The sequence below is a fragment of the Rissa tridactyla genome, chromosome 11 (genome assembly GCF_028500815.1).
Source record: "Rissa tridactyla isolate bRisTri1 chromosome 11, bRisTri1.patW.cur.20221130, whole genome shotgun sequence".
Taxonomy (NCBI): Eukaryota; Metazoa; Chordata; class Aves; order Charadriiformes; family Laridae; genus Rissa; species Rissa tridactyla.
The window spans coordinates 650,866-659,827 of record NC_071476.1 but is presented as its reverse complement, the minus strand read 5'-3'; positions in this window follow the sequence as shown (position 1 = coordinate 659,827).

The following is an 8,962-nucleotide window of genomic DNA, read 5'->3' as shown; positions in this document are numbered from 1 at the left end:
CCGGGGCACGCGCCGCCCGGGAGGCGGCACTGACTGGGTAGGAAGGTTGACGATTGGCTGACAGAGCGCTGCCAGCCCCCTGCGCCAGCCAATGGCCCGCGGGGACTTCCCGCCGCCGGCGCCGCGGGCCTCTCGCCCGCCCACCCCGCCGCCCGCGGCCCCGCGGTTCCCCCCCTCCCCGCGCTGGCCCCGGGGCTCCCCCGCTCCGGCCGGGCTGTCACACGCGCGGGGACACGCTTTGGACACGGGCCTTTACTGGGGTGCGGCGGGCGGTGCTCTCCCCGGTGGGCCCGGGCCGGAGAACGGCGGGGCCGCGGTGCCCCAGCGGCCTGAGGGAGGAGGGGCGGCAGCGCCCAGCCGTACAGCCAGCCACCGCCGCAGCGCTGGGCCCGGATTCATCCCAACTCGTCACAAAGATGTTTTTCTCTCTTTTTTTTTTTCATCCCAGGGAACCATTTTCTCTCGGCAGGGCTCCGCTCCTGCTTTCCCCAGGGCAGGAAGGAGGTTTCCCTTGCAGTGCCTCTCCTAAAAACCCCTTTGGCCCTTGCCCCATCAGCCTGGCAGCCATCACTGGAGGGTAACTAGGTCTGCTGAGGGCCATGGCTGCAGTGTCAGCGCATCCCCCGGGCCCCAGCAGACCTCTTGAGCCAGGGAGACAAGGCTGCTCCAAAAGAAACGGGCCTCAGGCCTGGCTTGTTACCTTCTCCCCCACCCCAGCCGGTCCCTCGAGCACAGGAGGGCTTCACCCAGCATCTGCAGCTGCTCCAAGACCTCTCGCTGCATCTCCATGGCCATGTGGTGAACGTGGTGGTTGGAGCTGTTGTACATCATCGCGTTCTGGAACATGAGCATGAGGTCACGCTGGAACTGGACCATGGACTGAATGTGTCCCTTTGACAGTCTTCTCTTTATGCTGGTTAAATCCATGGGTCTACAAAAGATAGATAGAATTAAATTGCACCCCACAGCCTGTCATTCTTCAGGCTCTGCATGAACGTGCTTATTCTCGTTTCAGGGTGTCCCTAAAAGCAGAGCTATTTTCAATCAATTTTATTGCTTAGGACAAAAAGGAGGAGTGAGAAATGCTCTTCTTCTAAGTCAGGCAAGTAAGTTTAGCCAATGCGACACTCGCTAGCCAATCAACTTGGCAGGTCATTAGCAGTCACCTCTACTGTTGAGCTCCACAGAAGGCAAGCAGAGCGATTCCTGTAATCAGTCTTCATGAAGTCAGTCCAGGTCTTAGTGGAGAAAGAAAAGTTACTAAAATAGGTATCTATTAAAACCCCTTAAAATCGAATGGTGCCACCAGCAAAAACAGCAGTGCTGATAAGGGGAACATGATGGAGAATAAATATTACTTCCCTTATTTTGACAGAATGAGAAAATGAATGGTTGCAGAGACGACAACTGTGACCAGAATAGAATATGATTCAGCTCTGAAAAATGCCCTTAATCTCTCTGGGAAATATTCTTATGACCTACTTCTCCGCTGAGAGTAAAACATCTGGGGAGCAAGCACTGGATGAGGAGAAGGTATCGACTGAGGCACACACTTCCAACACGGGGAGAAGAGACTGCTGAGCTGCAGAAGCTGAATCCCCGGCTCAGGCAGGGCTTACAGCTGCAGGGACTGTGCCTGGACTAGGTCAGCCATGCAATGCCAGCAAAGGGCAGGCACAACTCCTATCAGCACCAGATTCAGTGCAAGCTTCCAGGTTCTAATCACCCAGAAGGGAGTTTTAATAAAAGAACTCAGTGGGAGATGCTGGTGATGGCCAAACGTTGGAAAAGGAGGAAGGAAACCATCCCACTGGCCCTTTGGAAACCAGAGAAGACAGAAAAAACCAGAGAGAAATGAACTAGCAAAAACCAGAGAGAAATGAACTAGCAAGCACTCCCTCCACAAACTCACCTCTTCACCACATCCCTGTATCCAGGGGCTTGTTTCTCTGACACCGCCTTCAGGAACGGGCTGCTGTATCTACAGGGGCAAGCACAAAGAACGACCTCTTGTCCGCCTCTGCCGAAGACAACATCCCAACACAGATCGGTGCTTGCCTCTCCCTGTGTGCCGTCAGGGCCACCGCCGATTAGCAACAGCCAGTATTCGGTGGCTGGCACGACTCGGCATGGGAGGAGGCTGAGCCCCTCGCCGAAGCTGGCTCTGCCAGCTGTGTAGGAAGCAACATTTGGGCTCTGCCACATTAAGCAGAGGAAATAAATATGCAGTGTTTTCTCCAGCTTTGCAGCACGCAGCTGTTCTTGCTGCGAGGACAGCCAGAAGCAAAGCCATGGAGAGACAAGCCAGCCTGTGGTGGCTGTTGTGGAGGGGAGGACAAGGCCTGGTGACACAGGAGCTGGAAGTCAGGGCAACGTGTTCAAGAGCCGTGTCAATCCAGCCCTTTGCCCCCACATACCTGTGACTGGCTATCATCTTCCAGATGGACAGCAGAGTTCTTTTGAAGAGCAAATGCTGCAGGGGGTTATCCCAGCTCAGCTGCACCCTGTGGAGGGAATATATCACCAGATCATCACACTCGAGGCAAAGTAGGAGGTGGCAATTCTGCTAGCACCCACCACATCCAGGTGGATGAAGCATGGAAATCCATTGCTGTAGCTACACAAAACCTCTCAGGGTGAGACGGTGGAAACATTCTGCATCTGAACACACAACTAAACATCCAGAATGCAGGAAGATGCCTGTCAATAAGCAGAAAGAAGATGTGAGCTGAGCAGCTCTAAAGGGCAGGCTCGAGTTTGATAGGAAACCTCATGCTACTCTGACGGGCAGCACTTTACTGAGGTGTTTTTTATTCAGTTCGTCATCCCAAGAAACTATGTTTTTCCTCCGAAAGGCAGCCCAGGTGATCACACATGTGTGTGTCAGAGCCTGCATGTGACTGACACATCTGCACCTGCCTAAAGGGGGCTGGTAATGCCTCTCTTGGGAGCTGGACTGGACCTTGCCTGACGAAGCGTGATGCGCAGCTCACACAAGGCCTAGCTGCCTTGAGGAAACATGTATTTTCCATTTAATCTCTACTCTTCTCACTTCAGTTTAGGATCAATGCCAAAAATGCTGGCAGATCCACAGAGACAGCACAAGTTACCTCCTTCCCTCCAGCTCTCCTTGGCTATCTCACCTTCCTGGAGGTGACCCGTGCCACACGCTTGTGCCTGCAGGCGGGCAGAACGAACTACTTACAGCTGCGTGTTGGCAGGGCTTGTGAAGGCCAGCACCGGGGCTGTAGAGGTGCTATTGCCGTCATCTTGATCCTGGGCCTGATTACTCATCTCCTGTGGATGCGGCTCACCTAAAGCTTGTTCTCCAGGTGTCTCTTGAGTCTTGTCCTGAAGAGCACAGAAGAAAAGGAAGATACATCTAAAATGGCAGCCCAACACCCGAATGCTTTATCTACAAGCCAGCCTGCTGCACATCCCTTTACTGCACCCAGTCTCAGCTGGGAGCTAGCTCGCTCCCTGTTACTCTGGAAGATGATGTTTGACCTTATTCAGACCTCCAGTAACAGCTGGGTCAGATCTCCTGGATCACAACCACCTCTGGCTAACACGAACACTGTGGAGCTGACTGGCGCCCAGTGTTGTCTGTCTGCTTTTCTGGGAAGAGTCATGGATGTGAGAGGGCAATCAAGAGCTGAGGTAAGACTGCCTCAGGCTTGTTAAAGCTCAAGACACAGATAACACGATCCCCTAGAGTGCAACAAGGTTGTTTCCTCACAAACTCCCACGTGAACATGACAGAGAATAGACTCAGCCAGGAAGGAGAGTGTTGCTGTTGTTGTAGTGATTTGCCAATAAAATGCAGAGAGTGACAGGTGCAGGGAGAGAGGCTCTTTGGAGTCCACAAGTGGGATTATGTGCAGAGGCACCTGAGAGTTCCTCAACAGGAGATCTGAAGCACGGAGCTCTCTCCTCAGGAAGAAAGTCGACACTGTGCTGTGTTTGGCTTTGACCACTGGCAGAACCGCAAGGGAACTGCTGGGAATAACACCATCCTGGCTGAACAGGTGAAATGCGAGAGCCCTGAAAGTTATTTCTGTCTCCAGTGTCTAAGTTTGCAAGGGAACAAATGTGAGTGTGGAAAAACGGTGCTCTTCTTCCACTGCTATGCTACCTCTCCCAGGCAACACCTTGTGGGCTGGTGGGAGCCCACAGCCCCCCTAGACACAGGACTGATGCAAACCCAGGCTAGACAGTGCCTGCTTCCAAGACATGACGGTCTCCAGGGGCAGATGGTTATTGCTATCACAGCCACGTGGGCCTGAAACCAGCCAAGCTGTGTGCTGCATAACACAGCAATTAGAACAAGGCAAGCATTCCAGTCTTGCCTTAAACCTGAGAGCAGACTGCCAGCTCTCATGAGTCACCTTTACACTGCCAAGGAGCAACTCCTCCAACTCACATCTGAGGGTTTGATCTATAACAAGCTTCCTGTTCGTAAAGATACATATCCACGCACAAAAACCATCCTTCCCCTCATATGTTTCTTTTGCATTCCCCTCCCTGCTGTCTCCCCCTCGGTGTTCGTCTCCCCTCTCGGAACCTGGGACTTCCCCATCTCTTCTACAATTTCCTTCACTGTCTCTCGTCTCTTATCCAGGACCAGAGGCTCTCTCAGGACGACCTCTCCCCTACCTCTCTTCCTGGGAAGTGTTCTTTCTCATCGTCTGCCAGGACGTGTAGTTGACTTCCCTCTGTTCCTGTGGTCTTTTCCTGGCACCTCACATCTTCCCCATCACCCTGCTTCCCACAGCCACAATAATCCCACTGAGTCTGTGATGACTCTGTGCTGCTAATGCGGAGAGGTTCCATCATCTGGGTTATCTGCAACACAGAGATTTACTGCTTCAAATTGTGAAGGCAAAAGGAAGAAAAATAAGAGCACAGATGCTATTTTTGCTTTCACTCACGAACGCCTTTCCATTTTTAGGAATCCTTGCAAAGTCTCCTGCTGAAGCCCTGTGTTGTTGTCACAGTGTCAGTTCACTGACATCGCTGTGCTTTCGGGCGAGCTGTGCCTTGGCAAAGCAGCTGCCTGGTTGTGGCGCCAGCTTTACGTGGGAGCAAGGGCTAGGCTTGGGACGGGATGCAAGTGAACTCAGGGCATCTGCTCATCCCCCAGACTTCTCCTGTGTGTAGGGATGGTAGAGGCCCTGAAAACCCAATGTTTCAGGAGGGCCTGAACGATGCTACCCACTTTCCTGTCCAAACAGCCCTACCTCTGAGAAGAACTGGAGAAGACTGTCGTCTTCACGTGGCCTCTCTGCCTTTTGGTAGTCTTCACTATCATCCTCCCAGAGAGGCTCACTGAACTCCAGCTCCCGGTCTCCCTCTCGGCTGCTCTCCTCTAGCTTCCCCATGGCCACCTCTTCAGTACTCCTCCAGCTCCCCACGTCCAGATCCAGGCTTGAATCCCAGCTGAGAAGAGACTGGAAGTCGCTGTTCTTCTCTGACTCGCTGGGAGACTCCGCCTCAGACTCCCACCACCCCCAGGCACGGCCCACCTGCAAACAAACATAAAAAGAGAGACAGCAATTTCTTTGTACCCTGGTCCAGAACTGCAAAGCCCCGCTCATTTCCAGACATACTCAGAGGGCCACATCACGGGAAGGACTCTGTGAGGAGAGCAGCCTGAGCCCACAGCTCACAGCACGTGGCGGGGCTGTAGCTCTGCAACACAAACTGTCATTTCAGAGCAACTGAATTTCAGGTTTTCTGGTGCTTTTGCTGTGCTCTCCCCCTGCCCAGGGCGCTTGGAGGATGCTGAGGCGGTTGGGAGCATCTGGCTTTGCTGGATGCTCCATGTTTACGGTGCTGAAGGCATCCAGCAGCCAGCTCAAAACAAGTCCTGCCGGGCTCCTGAGCGGCTGAACAACTCGTGACTCCAAGGACAACTCACTGAAATTCCCTTTGCTGCCCCTTGAGAACTTTTTACATTGGAAATAACTTATTACAAACTCTACAAACGGTTTGTTTTGAAAGTGACAGATGTGATTTAGCTGCATGGTGACACCCTGTGTACCTGAGTCAGAAGAATTATAACCACGCACAGCCACACACTGACAGGGGACAGTTCTACACATTTCAGAAAATGAAAGTTAATATTCTCTTAAGAAGGAAGAAACAATTAATTTAATCTCTGTTCATTAGTCCATGCACGAGTCCGCTATGATTTCTCTCCGTCTAGGGAATTGCTTGCAGAGTCACAGTAACAACAGTAAAGGCTGTTAGAAAAATCTCTATCTCACCACTGAACTCAGCTGCCTGGATGCTACACCTATGGAGAATTCTATGCATTAATTAGCAGTGTCTTTAGAGTTTTCAGTTAATTATGTACAAACTAATTTTTCCAGAGTTTTGAACAAGCCCATTTCTCACTGATTTCCTTTTGCATTCTCAGGACCGCTAGCACAGCTAGAAATACAGCGTATGCTGCATAACTGGGAGGAACAGGGAATCCATTGGGTTTGGGATAAGAAAAAGAAAACTTATTTGCTTACTTTATGAACTTGCAAGCAGAGCTAGGATCCGAAAGGCTGTCCTTCTGAAACCTCTTTCAAAGTTAACTTCAGTGAAAGCAGTTAAAAGTTGATGAGGTGAGAGATAACATTACCTGCTTTCAGCTTGCAGCTGAAGGAGTTGGGCAAACTGCGATTTCATCTGAAGAGTAACCCCACGCCTGAAGCGCTTTCCTGCACCATCGGCAGAGCTGGCCGCGCACGCGGAGCCAGCCAGCGCGGCTCAGCTGGAGAACAGAAAGCCTTAGCCTAGGGGAATCCAATCACTTGGGATCATCTCGCTGTACTCCAGCTGAGAGGGATAAGCATTTTAACATCAGGAGGCCCAGGGAACTCGGGCAAAAGCATTGATGAGAAAGATCTTCGGCCTTATGTTCCGTTTTACCAAATCTTGGAAGAGTCAAGATGACAGAGAGCGGAACAGCAGCATTGGTGCAAGACAAGCGGGATGAGTGAGATAATTACAGACTGCTTAGTTCCATACTAATCCTGTACAAAAAATAAGGGACAAAAAGATACAGGCTTCAGCGATCAATTAAGAACTGCTGACGGTTCTTAATTATGTTGGCTACATAAGTCACCAGCAAGGAATCGTATCAAATTGGAAAGTTCTAGTTCACCTTGCAGAGATCAGACACTGCGCAACCCTCGCTGATATGAGAGAAAGCTGTTAGAAATAAAAAAGACGTCCTTTAAAAGGAACTTACACGTGTCAAAACAAGAAAAATGATAAAAGCCGTAAGTCTAGTAAATGAAATGTAGAATCCACAAAAAAGTAGGTAAAAAAAAAAAAAGAAAAAATTGAAGAACAATTTGCTAAAGACATAAAAGCAAATAACAACAACAAACTTCATCAAAAACATCAGAAGCAGAGAGCTGCCAGATGATCGGGGGGATGACGCATGATCAGTGCCAAACATCTGAAAATAGGGACAGTTGGGAAAACCAAATTAATCATCATTATCAGCAGTTGCCACAGAGGAGATCACACGAGACTTTCTCTTGGGATTGGCCCGAGAGACTGTTTCTAATTAAAATGTCAACAGGGGAGGTTTTAGAACAATTTGAAGGAGACCTTAGAACCAGTTGGGATTCACTCGGGAGTCCTAAAGAAGCTTAAGTGTAGTGTGACCAAACCTGGGCTGTGTAACCTGTCCCTCAAGCTACCCCCAGCGCAGGAAAACCAGACCGGTGCGACTGCTCCGGCTGTGAAAGGGTGCTGCTGGGAGATGCGGCACACCGAGCCCGAGCTCTGCACTAGACAGATCAGAACCAAGGATTAGCAAAACCAGAATTAGCAGTCAGAGCGTGAGGTGATGAACTGGGAAAGAGGCAACGGGGCTCTGTGGAGGAAAATCATCTCTTAGATTTTTAAACATCTTAAACATCGTTAAAGGCTATTAAAATGTCATGGGACAAGAGAAAAGGCTCTTTGAGGGAAAAATACCTGGTTAAGAGAAGAAACCAAGGGCAGGAATGAGCAGGAACACTTTCCACAGCAAAAGCAAGTTACTAGTGGGAATGACAGAAGTCCTCCCGCGTGTGCAACTTCACTTTCTCAACACGGACAAAGACGGGGCAGAGGCGTTACAGAGGACACGCAGCCACTCTTCTCAGTGGCCGACAGTGAAAGGAGAGGGGGCAGTGATGACAATGCACCAAAGGAAATTCAATGTGGACGTCAATGTTTACTCCATGAGGGTGGGCAAGCACTGAAACCGAGTTGTCCAGAGGGGTTAGGGAATCTCCATCCTTGATTTTCAAAACTTGACTAGACGAGGTTCCGAGCAACCTGATCTACCTTTGAAGCTGGCCCTGCCTGGAGCAGCAGGTTGGACTAGATAAATGCTAAGAGGTCCCTTCCAACTTAAATTATCCCATAAAATACCAGAAACCAAAAGAAACCTGTAAGTTTTTGTGCTATGAACTTAACAACCTGTAATCTCCGGAAACCGAGGCCATAAAAATTCAAACCAGAAATTTGTTCCCAATTTCAGTAGTGAAACAAAATTAAGCAGCAAGCAAACCAAAGGATACACTTCTAGCATCAAATGATTCTACATCTCTAGCATCAATATAGAGTGACTCTTGGTGGAAATATACCCGAGCCAAACATGAGACTCCATACAGCAGGCTCAACCAATTTCAACACAACTTGTGAAAATCAAAGTAAGGTAAGAATCCCTCTGCTCTTAATCGCAATGACTCAAGTTTCCTGCAACTTGTGTCTCAGAGAGCTGCACCCTGTACACTACTCCCAGCTGCTGCAAGCATCGGGAAGGATAATGTTTGTTGGTTTTGGCTTTTTTTCCTCTGGAAGGTCATGGGGGCAGAAAATAGGCAAGCTCACAGGTCGTATGAGCAGAAAATAAGACGGCGACTTGAAAATTGTCACAGAGAACTTAAACCTCAGTTAACCGCCC